We start from the raw sequence: 10,695 nt of genomic DNA, 5'->3' as shown, positions 1-10,695 counted from the left end.
AGTGGCGATAGTCATAGATTACAGGTACACGAACCCTGTACACCTGTAAGGGACCATTTTAGAAAAAAACCTTCAGTCTGTTTATACAAGAATTAGATTTTACATAAAGATTTTTAAAAAATAGAAAGGTGTGTTTAAGTGAGACCCAAAAAACATAAATTTCTAATTTAGTGTACTAGTCTGACACCAAATAAAACATTTCATATAGATGTGTAAAAGAAGACTTCATGAATAATAAATAGATAATTGCAACATATTTAAGGCAATAAATAAGAAGGGCGACTTGTATAACAGTCAGTCTGGAAGTCAGACTGCAGCTGTAAATGACAACACACTGTAAAGTAGAGGTCTGGCCGCATGGCCTGCATTTAACCAAGTCCTCTTACATTGCCTCTGTGCCATTCTACCTATGAGGCCTTTGAAATTTTACCTCAAGATTTTAGTTATTTAAGATCAACTTCAGCTTCATATATTTCAAAATAATACTTGCCTTAGAACAGTAGCCTGAGATAAGCACTCAATAACTGCATTATATTTATTTTAAACCTTCACCAATGCCTTAATAATTCTATCCTATTTGAGTTATTCTGATGTTCTTTGATATAAATTCTCAGAAAAGTTATTTATATAATTTTATGACTTAGTGTTTTATTGCTTCAATTATTACTCTGGTAAATGATTTAAGTGAGATTTCTTCTTTTTCTTCTCTCACACAGTACATCATGGACTCATCTTTCCCTCACCCTCCTTCCCTTCCTAGCTCTGCTCTGATCAGATCCACAGCTCCTCCATTCCCCTTCAGAAAAGAACAGACTTTCCAGTGATATCAATGTACCTCAGCATAACAAGATGCTATAGGACTAGCCACAAATGCTCATATCAAATCAGGACAGAAGCAACCAGTAGGAGAAAAGCATCCAGAGAGCTGACAAGAGAGTCAAGAGACCCTCTCACTCTCACTGTGAGAAGTTGCACAAACACCCCAAGCTAAAACACCACAGTATGCAAAGGAGCTGGTGGAGATCAATGCAGGTTCCAGGATTGCCCCTTCAGTCTCTGTGAGCTCCTATGAGCCCTGCCTAGCTGATTCTGTGGACTGTGTTCTCTCACGCCCTCTGGCTCCTACAATCCTTCTTATTCCATAGGGATCCGCACGCTGGCCTAGTGGTGGCTAAGAGCTTGTGAGAGTGACTAACCAGTAATTGGTCTAACTTAATGCCCAAGCCACAGGAGGGAGCGTATGGTTGACACCGTGTGGATGGCCAAAAATGGAAAGCAGGATATCTTAGAGAGTTAAGGTCGAACCAAATATGCCTGGAAAAAAAAGGGAATAAAATGAATGGTAGTGATATTCTGCTGTATTCATAAATTGGTACCTAGCCCAGATGTCATCAGATAGGCTTCTTCTCTCAGCTGACAGGACCTGAAGCCTAGATTCACACCTAAATGTTAAAACGGTTACATTTTTATTCAGAGTATGGGGGTAAAACGCTCCATGCCATGGTGAGGAAGGCACAGCAAGAGCCGCAGGGTGTGGCTAGTCATACTGCCTCTGCAGTCAAGCAGCAGGGACTGATGAGTGCTGGTGCTCACTTTGCCTTTTCCTTTTTGTTCATTCATGGTCCTCAGACTGTGGGATGTTCCTTCCACATTGGCAATGAGTCTTCTCATTCAGTTAAGCCGTTATGGGGCTGAAGACAGTGATATCTATGCCCAGAGATGTGTTTCCTTTGAGATTCTAAATACACTCAAGGTCACAATAAAAACTAACCTTAATGGCTAGTTTGTTGAATTTGTTTAAACTATTGAAAGGAAAACCATATCATGCCACTTACTAAGATTTATTTATTCAATAATTTTCACTGATACATTTACATAATGATAATTACAGCAAGATAAAGTCAACATATTTTATAAGAAAACAAGCAAGATATATTTTATTGTAATGCAAAACATTACAGAATGATGTTATGCCTACCAAGAATGAACATGCCTGTGTAATGAAATTGTACATAGTTGGGTTAATGGTTTCAGTGATTCCTATTTTAGACTACAGTTTAAGAATGTTAAAATGATACATTGTATTTCAAAGTGTTTTTTTTTTAATAGTTTGAAAGTAGCCTTGTACTTGTAGATTTCAAAAGCTACTGCCATTTGTTACAAACACTAAAAAGGCCTTCCTTGTGTTATGGATGACTTTCTCATGGAGGAAACATAAGTGAAAGACCTAACTGTGAGGAAGGAGCTGCATAGTCTCCCTCTGCATAGTTTCATATTTTCTTTACCTGCCCAAATAAGATTAAAAACATGCAGTATGATTCCTTCTACATTGTATTGTTATATGAACTATTTAAATAAACTATAAATGTACAGTCACATATATAACCTTCTTTACAGATTACTGCTTTTGAAATCTGCTTAAAGAAGATGAAAATTTACCTTTCTAGATTATTCAGGGAAGAAAGAGCTAGATATGTGTCCTGAAGTTTAACTATGTTAGAAAAAGCACAAACTCATATATGTAGTTATATATGATCTAGGAATAAAAGACTAATTGAGAAAACTATTCAGTGAGTTTGAAAAGAATTATTTCTTTCTGTTTTTCTGAAAGCACTCACACCTTAGCAGTGCTTGCCATGGAAAAGGATAGTGTTGCTTTCCTTGCTTTAGTCGTTTTTGTTATTTTCTAAATAATTTGATTTCAATTGTTTTTCCCTTAGGAATTGCTTTCCAATGTATTCTACTAGAAAGTGGGAGACTGATTTTCCATTATAATGTTAGGTAGTTATTTGATCTGAAAGTACGTTCGAATGCTTTTTTACAATGTACATAATTTTGTAGTGATATGTTCTGAAAATGTGTTGAATATATACTGATAAGTGTGCAATCCTCTATTTAAGACCACTGAATTTATTCATGACTTCCTTTATGTGCACAAGTGTGTCCATATGACTGATTAAGGGCAGCCTCTCAGGAATGTCATCTCTATAGGAACTCTCCCAGAAGTCATCACCTGACTATGTTTTGCTTGTTTATGTGCAGACTTTATGAGTAATTATAAATATGTAAAGCTAGATACCTATCTTGGCTTTAAAACTTAATCAGTCTGCTAATACATCTTTTCTTTCTTTAAAGGTTAAGCCAGACACTGTGCTGCATTCCTGTAATCCTAGGTCTTGTGTGTCAGAGGATGGTGGATCTTTGTGAGTTCAAAGCCATCCTGGTCTACACAGTGAGTCCTGGACAGTCAAGGCTGCTTACACAGAGAAACCCTGTCTCAAAAATCCATTTTTATTCCATTGAAATGTACTAATTATACAGAAAATGTGTTTCATCACAATGACATTTTATCATATGCAGTTCAAACACTTATTTCACACAAAATTACATTATTTTATCCCTCTCTGATTTCTAGTAATCTCTGTCCTTTCTCACCTAGCACCTATTCTTTGCCCCCCATTCTTCTAATTTCATATCATTTTTTATGTAACTCAATGTGTTTATTAGGGTTGTTTACAGGGACATGATGAGGAATTGGTTATAGGAACATAGGTATCATTTCCTTTCTTTTATTGAAAATAGATTTGGGGGGCTGGAGAGATGGCTCAGAGGTTAAAGGCACTGACTGCTCCTCTAGATGTCCTGAGTTCAAGTCCCAGCAACCACATTGTGGCTCACTACCATGTGGCTCATACCATGTGATATGATGGCCTCTTCTGGACTGCGGTGTATGTGCAGACAGAGCACTGTATATGTAATAAATAAATAAATCTCTAAAAAGAAGAAAATAGAATTTTTTAAAAATAATATATCCTTATTATGGTTTGACTCACTCAACTCCTTCCATTTCCTCTCCACGGACCCTCCCATCTGGATCCATCTCCTTTATGTCTCTCATTAGAAGACAAGCAGGCTTATAAAGGAAATATAAATGAATATAATAAGTAAAATAAACATAAGTTAACCAAAAACTAACACATTGGAGCAGACAATGTGGAGTGGACAAAAAATATAATTAAAAGAACCCAAGAAAAGGCACAAGAAATAGATATAGAGGAAGAGAAATACCTGTCCATACACTTAGGAAGCCTGTAAAAACACTAAACTGGAAACAATAGTATACATGCAAAGGATCTGCAGGGAAAAGTGAAATAAGAAAAAAATACAACTAAAATCAAAGTAAAAAGTGAGAGAAATTGAAAGCATGAGTATGTTGTGGTTAATTTACCAGTATGACCTAATAATCTTTGTGATTAAGCCTATAATTATTATGACAGTATTTTCTAACTGCTAGCAATCAATCAATCAATCAATCAATCAATTAATCAAGACACAGATACCGGTTATATTTTAAAATAGCCTCAGTTAACTTGGTGCAGGGCTGATAGTAATTCCCTAAACTACTTCCCATAATGGGGCAGCTATGGGATACCTGTCACAATCCCATACCATCTGCTTCTAATAATTCCTATCAAGCTACCTACCATCCATAATCCCAAATACTTGCTAATTATCATCATCTGGGCCAAGTCTCCATCCAGGCCAGTCATGCTGTTCTTCTCCTAACTCATGGCATAGCCTCCTTCTTTCTCTCCTCTCTCTTCCTCCCAAGATTCTGTCTCCCCAAGCTATGAAACTTTAGCCATGTCTATCCCATTTGCCCTGTCCAGGTGTGATGGACTTTTATTGGTCAAACAGGTTAGGCTCTTAGGCAAAGTACAGCAAGCAGTAATTAACATGAAACTACATCAGACCAGCCTCCAACATAAGTAAATAAAGGAAAAGTATTGAAATGACAGTATGATAGAAGGAACTTCCAAAAATGCCTAAAGTTTGTTCTGTATTGGCTGTCTTTAAACTAAATTTTAATTTGCAAGTGGTCATCAATAGAAGAAAGCTTCTGGCTTAGAGATGGGAGCACCTATGCAGGCCCTTTGCAGGCTGCCTCAGGCTCTGAGTGTACATGTGCATCAATCCTGTGGATTTAGAGGAGGTTGTGTCCTTGGTGTCCTCGATCCCCTCTGAATCCTACATTCTTCTTACCTACTCTTTCTAAGGGATCTCTAATCCTTGATGGTGGGCATATGATAGAGACACCCATTTAAGGCTTAGTATTCTAATGTTTCTCATTACTTGCATATAATCTGATTGTGACTCTGTACTTGTTCCCATTTACTGCATGAGGAAGTTTCTGTGATGACGGCTGAGCAATGCACAGATCAATCAGTACAGCAGAATGTCTTTAGAACCATTTTACTGCTACATTCCACAACACTGCTTTCCAAAGCGCTGTATCAGCTTTCATCCTCTTTGAGTTCCTAAAGCTTTTATTATCAATTTTCCCCCAGTTTAAGTTTTCTTCATTGATTCTATTTCTACTTTCAGGTCTTGAAGTATTTCATTAATTTCCTTCCCTTGTTTGTGTTGTCATAGATTTGCTGAAGGGATTTTTCATTTCCTTTTTAAGGAGTGCTATCATATTTATAAAGACTATGTTATTTTTTATTTTTTATTGATAATATTCATATTACATCTCAATTGTTATCCCATCCCTTGTATCTTCCCATTCCTCCCTCCCTCCCTCTTTCACCTTACTCCCCTCCGCTATAACTGTGACTGAGCGGGACTTCCTCCTCCTGTATATGGTCATAGGGTATCAAGTGTCTTCTTGGTAGCCTGCTATCCTTTCTCTGAGTGCCACCAGGCCTCCCCATCAAGGGGACGTGGTCAAATATGGGGCACCAGAGTTTGTGTGAAAGTCAGTCCCCACTTTCCACTAACTGTGTAGTATGTCCTGTCCATTGGCTGGATCTGTGTAGGGGGTTGGTGCTTACTGCACATATTGTGCACATATTGTCCTTGGTTGGTGCCATAGATAAAGACAATTTTAATATTGTTGAACTGTACTTCAGCTATGCTGCAATTGTCAGAGTCAACTGTGGGTTTTGGACTCTAAAGCAGACATGTTGTCTTGACAGTTGTTGATTGTGTTTTCATGAAGGTGTCTAAGCATCTGGGGGTGATGTGATTGTAACTCTGTGTGCTGATCTAAAATTCTCTTTGTTGAGTGAGTGGTTTCTGATGTTCTCTCTGGTTTTTAGGATGGTGTTGTGGCTGTGTGTTTCCTGGTAAGATAACTTTTGGGATTCTGCTTGGTGTGAGCACTGGGGATTCTGAGTAAAATGGGTTTCTATTGTTTAGGAGCTAACATGTAGAAATGGGGATGTGATAATAGGGGGGCAGGGGAATCAATAGATTGGTGAAAAGAAGGTTGATCTATCAGAATGTTCTTAGTTCTCTTGGAGTGAGTGCAGATCTAAGGAGAAGCCAGAGCAAGTATTCTGCTATATGGCTATGATTGGGGATTAGAATATTGGACTTGGCTGAGAAAAGAACAACTGTAGATCTGAAGCTTGTCTATCTGCTCTGCTGGTCTATTTGCTTCTATGGAAGGCTTGGCTAGTGAATTCTCAGTGAATCTCTGCTGGAGTTAGGGATTGGAATAACAGGATATGTGGGGAGGAATGTTGGAGAACTGCATGATCAGCTGGAGATAGGGCAGAAAGGAAGAGACAGAAGCAACCAGTGGTCTACTGCAGAGCAAGGAGTTGAATAAGGGTAGAATGGAGAGGAGAGGTGAAGATCTGCAATTGGGCTAACTGCTTCTCTGGTCTGAGTGGCCTGTGAGTACTCAGGGAATGCATGCTAGAGTTGAGGGCTAGGATAAAGGGATGAGTGTGTGGCAGTAGGAAAATGGAAGGGGTTGGAGGCTGGAATAGAGGGATGAGTGTGTACCGGAAGGAATGTGGACAGGGAAAGATCCCTGTGATGCATTGCATATATTGAAGAGAAGGAGGAGAAGCCAAAGTATGTGGTCTGCTACAGAGCTAGAGATGAGACCTGGCCATAGCAGTTGGACCAGAAGAAGGAAAGAAGAAGAGTTCCAGTTAGCCTATCTGCTTCCCTGGCAGGAGTGGCCTGAGAGTTACCAGGGAGTACCTTGTTGGTGTTGGAAGCTGGAATCATCGGATGAGTAGGGACAGGGAAGTAAGGAGAAGAAGGTATAAATTATCAACTGGAGATGCGGGTAGGAAAGGAGGTGAGGTCACAGAAGCTATTTCTGCCTCAGAGTTAAGGTTGGGACTTGGATGAGGGGTTGGATTTGATGGGGAAGAAGGAGAGACCTGAAATTAGTTTATCTGCTTCCCTGGCAAGTGTTTGAGCATGGGTATCTTCCTACTGGCTTTGCAAATAAAGATGTCTCTTGTTCTGGCATCATGCTTATATCATATTTTTCTTTTCATCACAACTTTCAAATTAAGATGTAATATTTTCAATATCACTATTGCTAAAAACATATGCTTCCTTCCAAAACTGCTGTATCAGAAATGACTGATTATTGTTAGGTAATTGTTAGAATTGGGTGAAACAAAATCATACCAATCCTACTTTCTGCTATACGGGAATGCATCAACAAGAAACCATCCTTGAGTGAGAAAGCTGTCATAACAGATTCACATATAAATATCTTGATCTTGAACTTACGAATCCTCAAAGTGAGAAATAAACATCTGCAATTTATAAGGTCCTCAGCCAGAGTAATATTGAAATAGCTGAAATGAACTAATGCACAGATCCAGAAATCTGTGCACTTCATAGAAAACAGAATCATTATTCCAAAGAGCATTTACTGTATCTGGAACACAATTGATAGGGAATGTTAAATGCTTACCTAATAAACTGTCAGTAAATCGGTGCGTATCTTAATTCTTTTTAGAACATTAAGGTACACTAAGGCAGATATTTATAAGTTTCTTAAAATTGTAATGCACAAATATTTGGCAAGGTACTGATAAAATTCAGAAAAGAGTTTAAAATATTCAGATCAACAATATTTTTAATTTGCATATACATTAAGATGATACAGTTAAAAGTTAATGAAGAGGAGCTATGAATTGATTTTTGAATAATTAATCTACTGTGTTAAAGGTTATATATCTTTATTACCACCAGTCTATCTTTCTCACTATTTAAAAAATTATTTTATAAGGTATAACTCAATAGCATAAGTTATTATAAAAAGTCAGTTTAGTATATTGAATCAGTACCTTTTCTTTTGGTAAACATTTTATGCACACATAGAAACATTCTGGCTTAATAAGTTTATGAAATGACTTTAGAACCAAGTAACACATCGATTATAAGTGTTGATGTCCTCAGAGACAGCAACCATTGAAGACTACCAACAGAACTCTGACAGCAGTCCCTGTGGTGACAGCCATTGGTATTTACCATCATTGGTGAGGTATGTTTTGTGACCTCCAGGTACCAGTTCTGAGATACCCACTCTGCCAGCAATCCCAAAGACAACAACAGTTGGAGACTACTAGCACAAGCTCTGATTGCAGTCCATGAGGCAACAGCCATTACAGTCCCCCAGCAACAATGACATCTGCCACATGCCTCTTGGATGAAAGTTCTGAGACCCCAGCTCTGCCTACATTCCCAGAGACAAGAGCCATTGGAGACTATCAGGAGCAATGAAGTCACCCCATGCCCTCCTTGTGTTAGTTTCCAGCTTCTATCGCACCCTGTAATCTCGGAGGTAGCAGCCTTCAGAGACTAACAGAAGTTACAGCCATCAGAAACTGACTGGGACCTCCAAATGTGCCAATACCAGGAACAACAATATGGCCAAAGGACAGCATAAAAACACATTCAACAAGACTCAGGGCAATACAGCACCACTAGAATCCACTTACTATAACAAGCCCTTGATATCCTATCACACTTGAAGCACGGGAAAATGACCCTAACTTGAATCTTGTAGAGATGATAGAGGCCTTTATACAGGAAATGAATAAATTCCTCAAAGAAATATAGGAAAATACAGCCAAACAATTTAAGGAAATGAAAAAAAAATCCCTTAAAGAAATAAAAGCAAACAGGAGAAAGAAATGAATAAAAACTATTCAAGACCTGAATAGGAAAATAGATGCATGCTCGCTTCGGCAGCACATATACTAAAATTGGAATGATACAGAGATTAGCATGGCCCCTGCGCAAGGATGACATGAAAATTCGTGAAGCATTCCATATTTTTTTGCCAATATTCCATACGTAACATGGTACAAAATATTACAACTGCATGGGAGCAAAATTCAGCTGTCATGGCTCACAATGGACCTGTTATAAGAAGTGCTGAAGCTTTTCATGTAGCGACCAGAGAAAAGCCAAAATTAACTTCCTTTGCTTGTTTCTTCTCAAGGTAGCTAGAAACCTGAACAAACGAGAGAATGTTCAGATAAGCATCATTGTTTTTAATGGTCTGAAGATGCCTAGTGTAGGAGGTAGTAAAGAGGGCTAAGCAGGGAGGGGTGTGATGATAAAGCTGAGGAAGAAGGAGGGAGAAAGAATAACCAGTGCTAACCATGTGTGAAAATGTCTTGTGGACATTTAGTATTTTATAAGCTTAAGCAGGCTACCAAGATGAGACTTGATAGATAGCCTCTGACCACATAGTGGGGGAGGAGGTCCCCCTCACTCATAGACCTAGGGAAGGGGAATAGGGTGAAAGTGGGAGAGAGGAAGGAATGGGTGTATACAGGTGAGAGGAAAAAAATTGAGATGTAATCTGAATAAATTAAATAAATAATTTTTAAAAATTTAAAATATAAAAAAATAAAATAAAAAATAAAAATATAAAAAGGAAAATAGATGCAATAAAGAAAAAAACAAGTTGAGGTTATCCTGGAGATAAAGAAACTAGGTAAAGGAACAGGAAGTACAGACACAAGCATCAACAACAGATGGAAGAAAGAACAGAAGACATCAATACTTTGGGCAAAGAAAATGCTAAATATTAAACAGTTCTAACACAAAACATCCAGAAAATTTGGTACACCATGAAAACAAAACCCAAGGATAATTGGAACAGAAGAAGGAGAAGATGCCCAGTTCAAAGACCCAGAAAATATCTTCAACAACACTATAGAAGAAAACTTCCCAAACCTAAAGAAAGAGTTGCCTATAAAAGTAAAATAAGGTTACAGAACATCAAATATGTTGGACCAAAAAGAAAAATCCTCCTTCCACATAATAATCAAAGCAATAAGTATACAGCATAAAGAAGGAATATTAAAAGCTACAAGGGATAAGGGCCAAATAACATACCAAGGGAGACCTATTAGAATTACCCCAGACCTCTTAACAGAGACATTAAAAGCCAGAAGAACCTGGGTAGACATCATAAAGCTTCTAAAAGATCACAGATGTCAGCCCAGAGTACTATACCCAGCATAATTTTCAATAACCATAAATAAAGAAAACAAGATATTCTATGACAAAACAAAAGTTTTTAAAAAGTGTATCGTTTCACTAACCAAGCCCTACAGAGGATACTAGAAGGAAAACTACAACAAAAGCAGGGTTACACCCAAGATAACAGTAAATAATTTCACACTATCAAAATCAAAAGAAAGTTATACACAAACACACCTCAAAATAACAAGAATCAACAGTCATTGGCCATTAATATCTCTAAACATGAATAGTCTGAATCTCCAATAAAAAGACAAAAGCTAACAGAGTGGATGCGAAAACAGGATCCATCATTCTGCTGCATACAAGAAACACACCTCAGCAAAAAGATAGATATTACCTCAAAGTAAAGGGCTGGAAGAAATTTTTGAAGCA

General features: G+C 37.8%; 1 non-coding gene across 1 annotated transcript; it reads left to right on the top strand.

The window, feature by feature from the left end:
- The first annotated feature begins 8,999 nt into the window (after nucleotides 1-8,999).
- Nucleotides 9,000-9,103, top strand: LOC127201920 (U6 spliceosomal RNA). Its single transcript, XR_007832255.1, has one exon. It is a non-coding gene; the product is annotated as a U6 spliceosomal RNA (small nuclear RNA).
- The last annotated feature ends 1,592 nt before the right edge of the window (nucleotides 9,104-10,695 follow it).

The sequence above is a fragment of the Acomys russatus genome, chromosome 17 (assembly GCF_903995435.1).
Source record: "Acomys russatus chromosome 17, mAcoRus1.1, whole genome shotgun sequence".
Taxonomy (NCBI): Eukaryota; Metazoa; Chordata; class Mammalia; order Rodentia; family Muridae; genus Acomys; species Acomys russatus.
The sequence above is the reverse complement of the archived record's forward strand: the minus strand, read 5'-3'. Positions and strand labels throughout refer to the sequence as shown.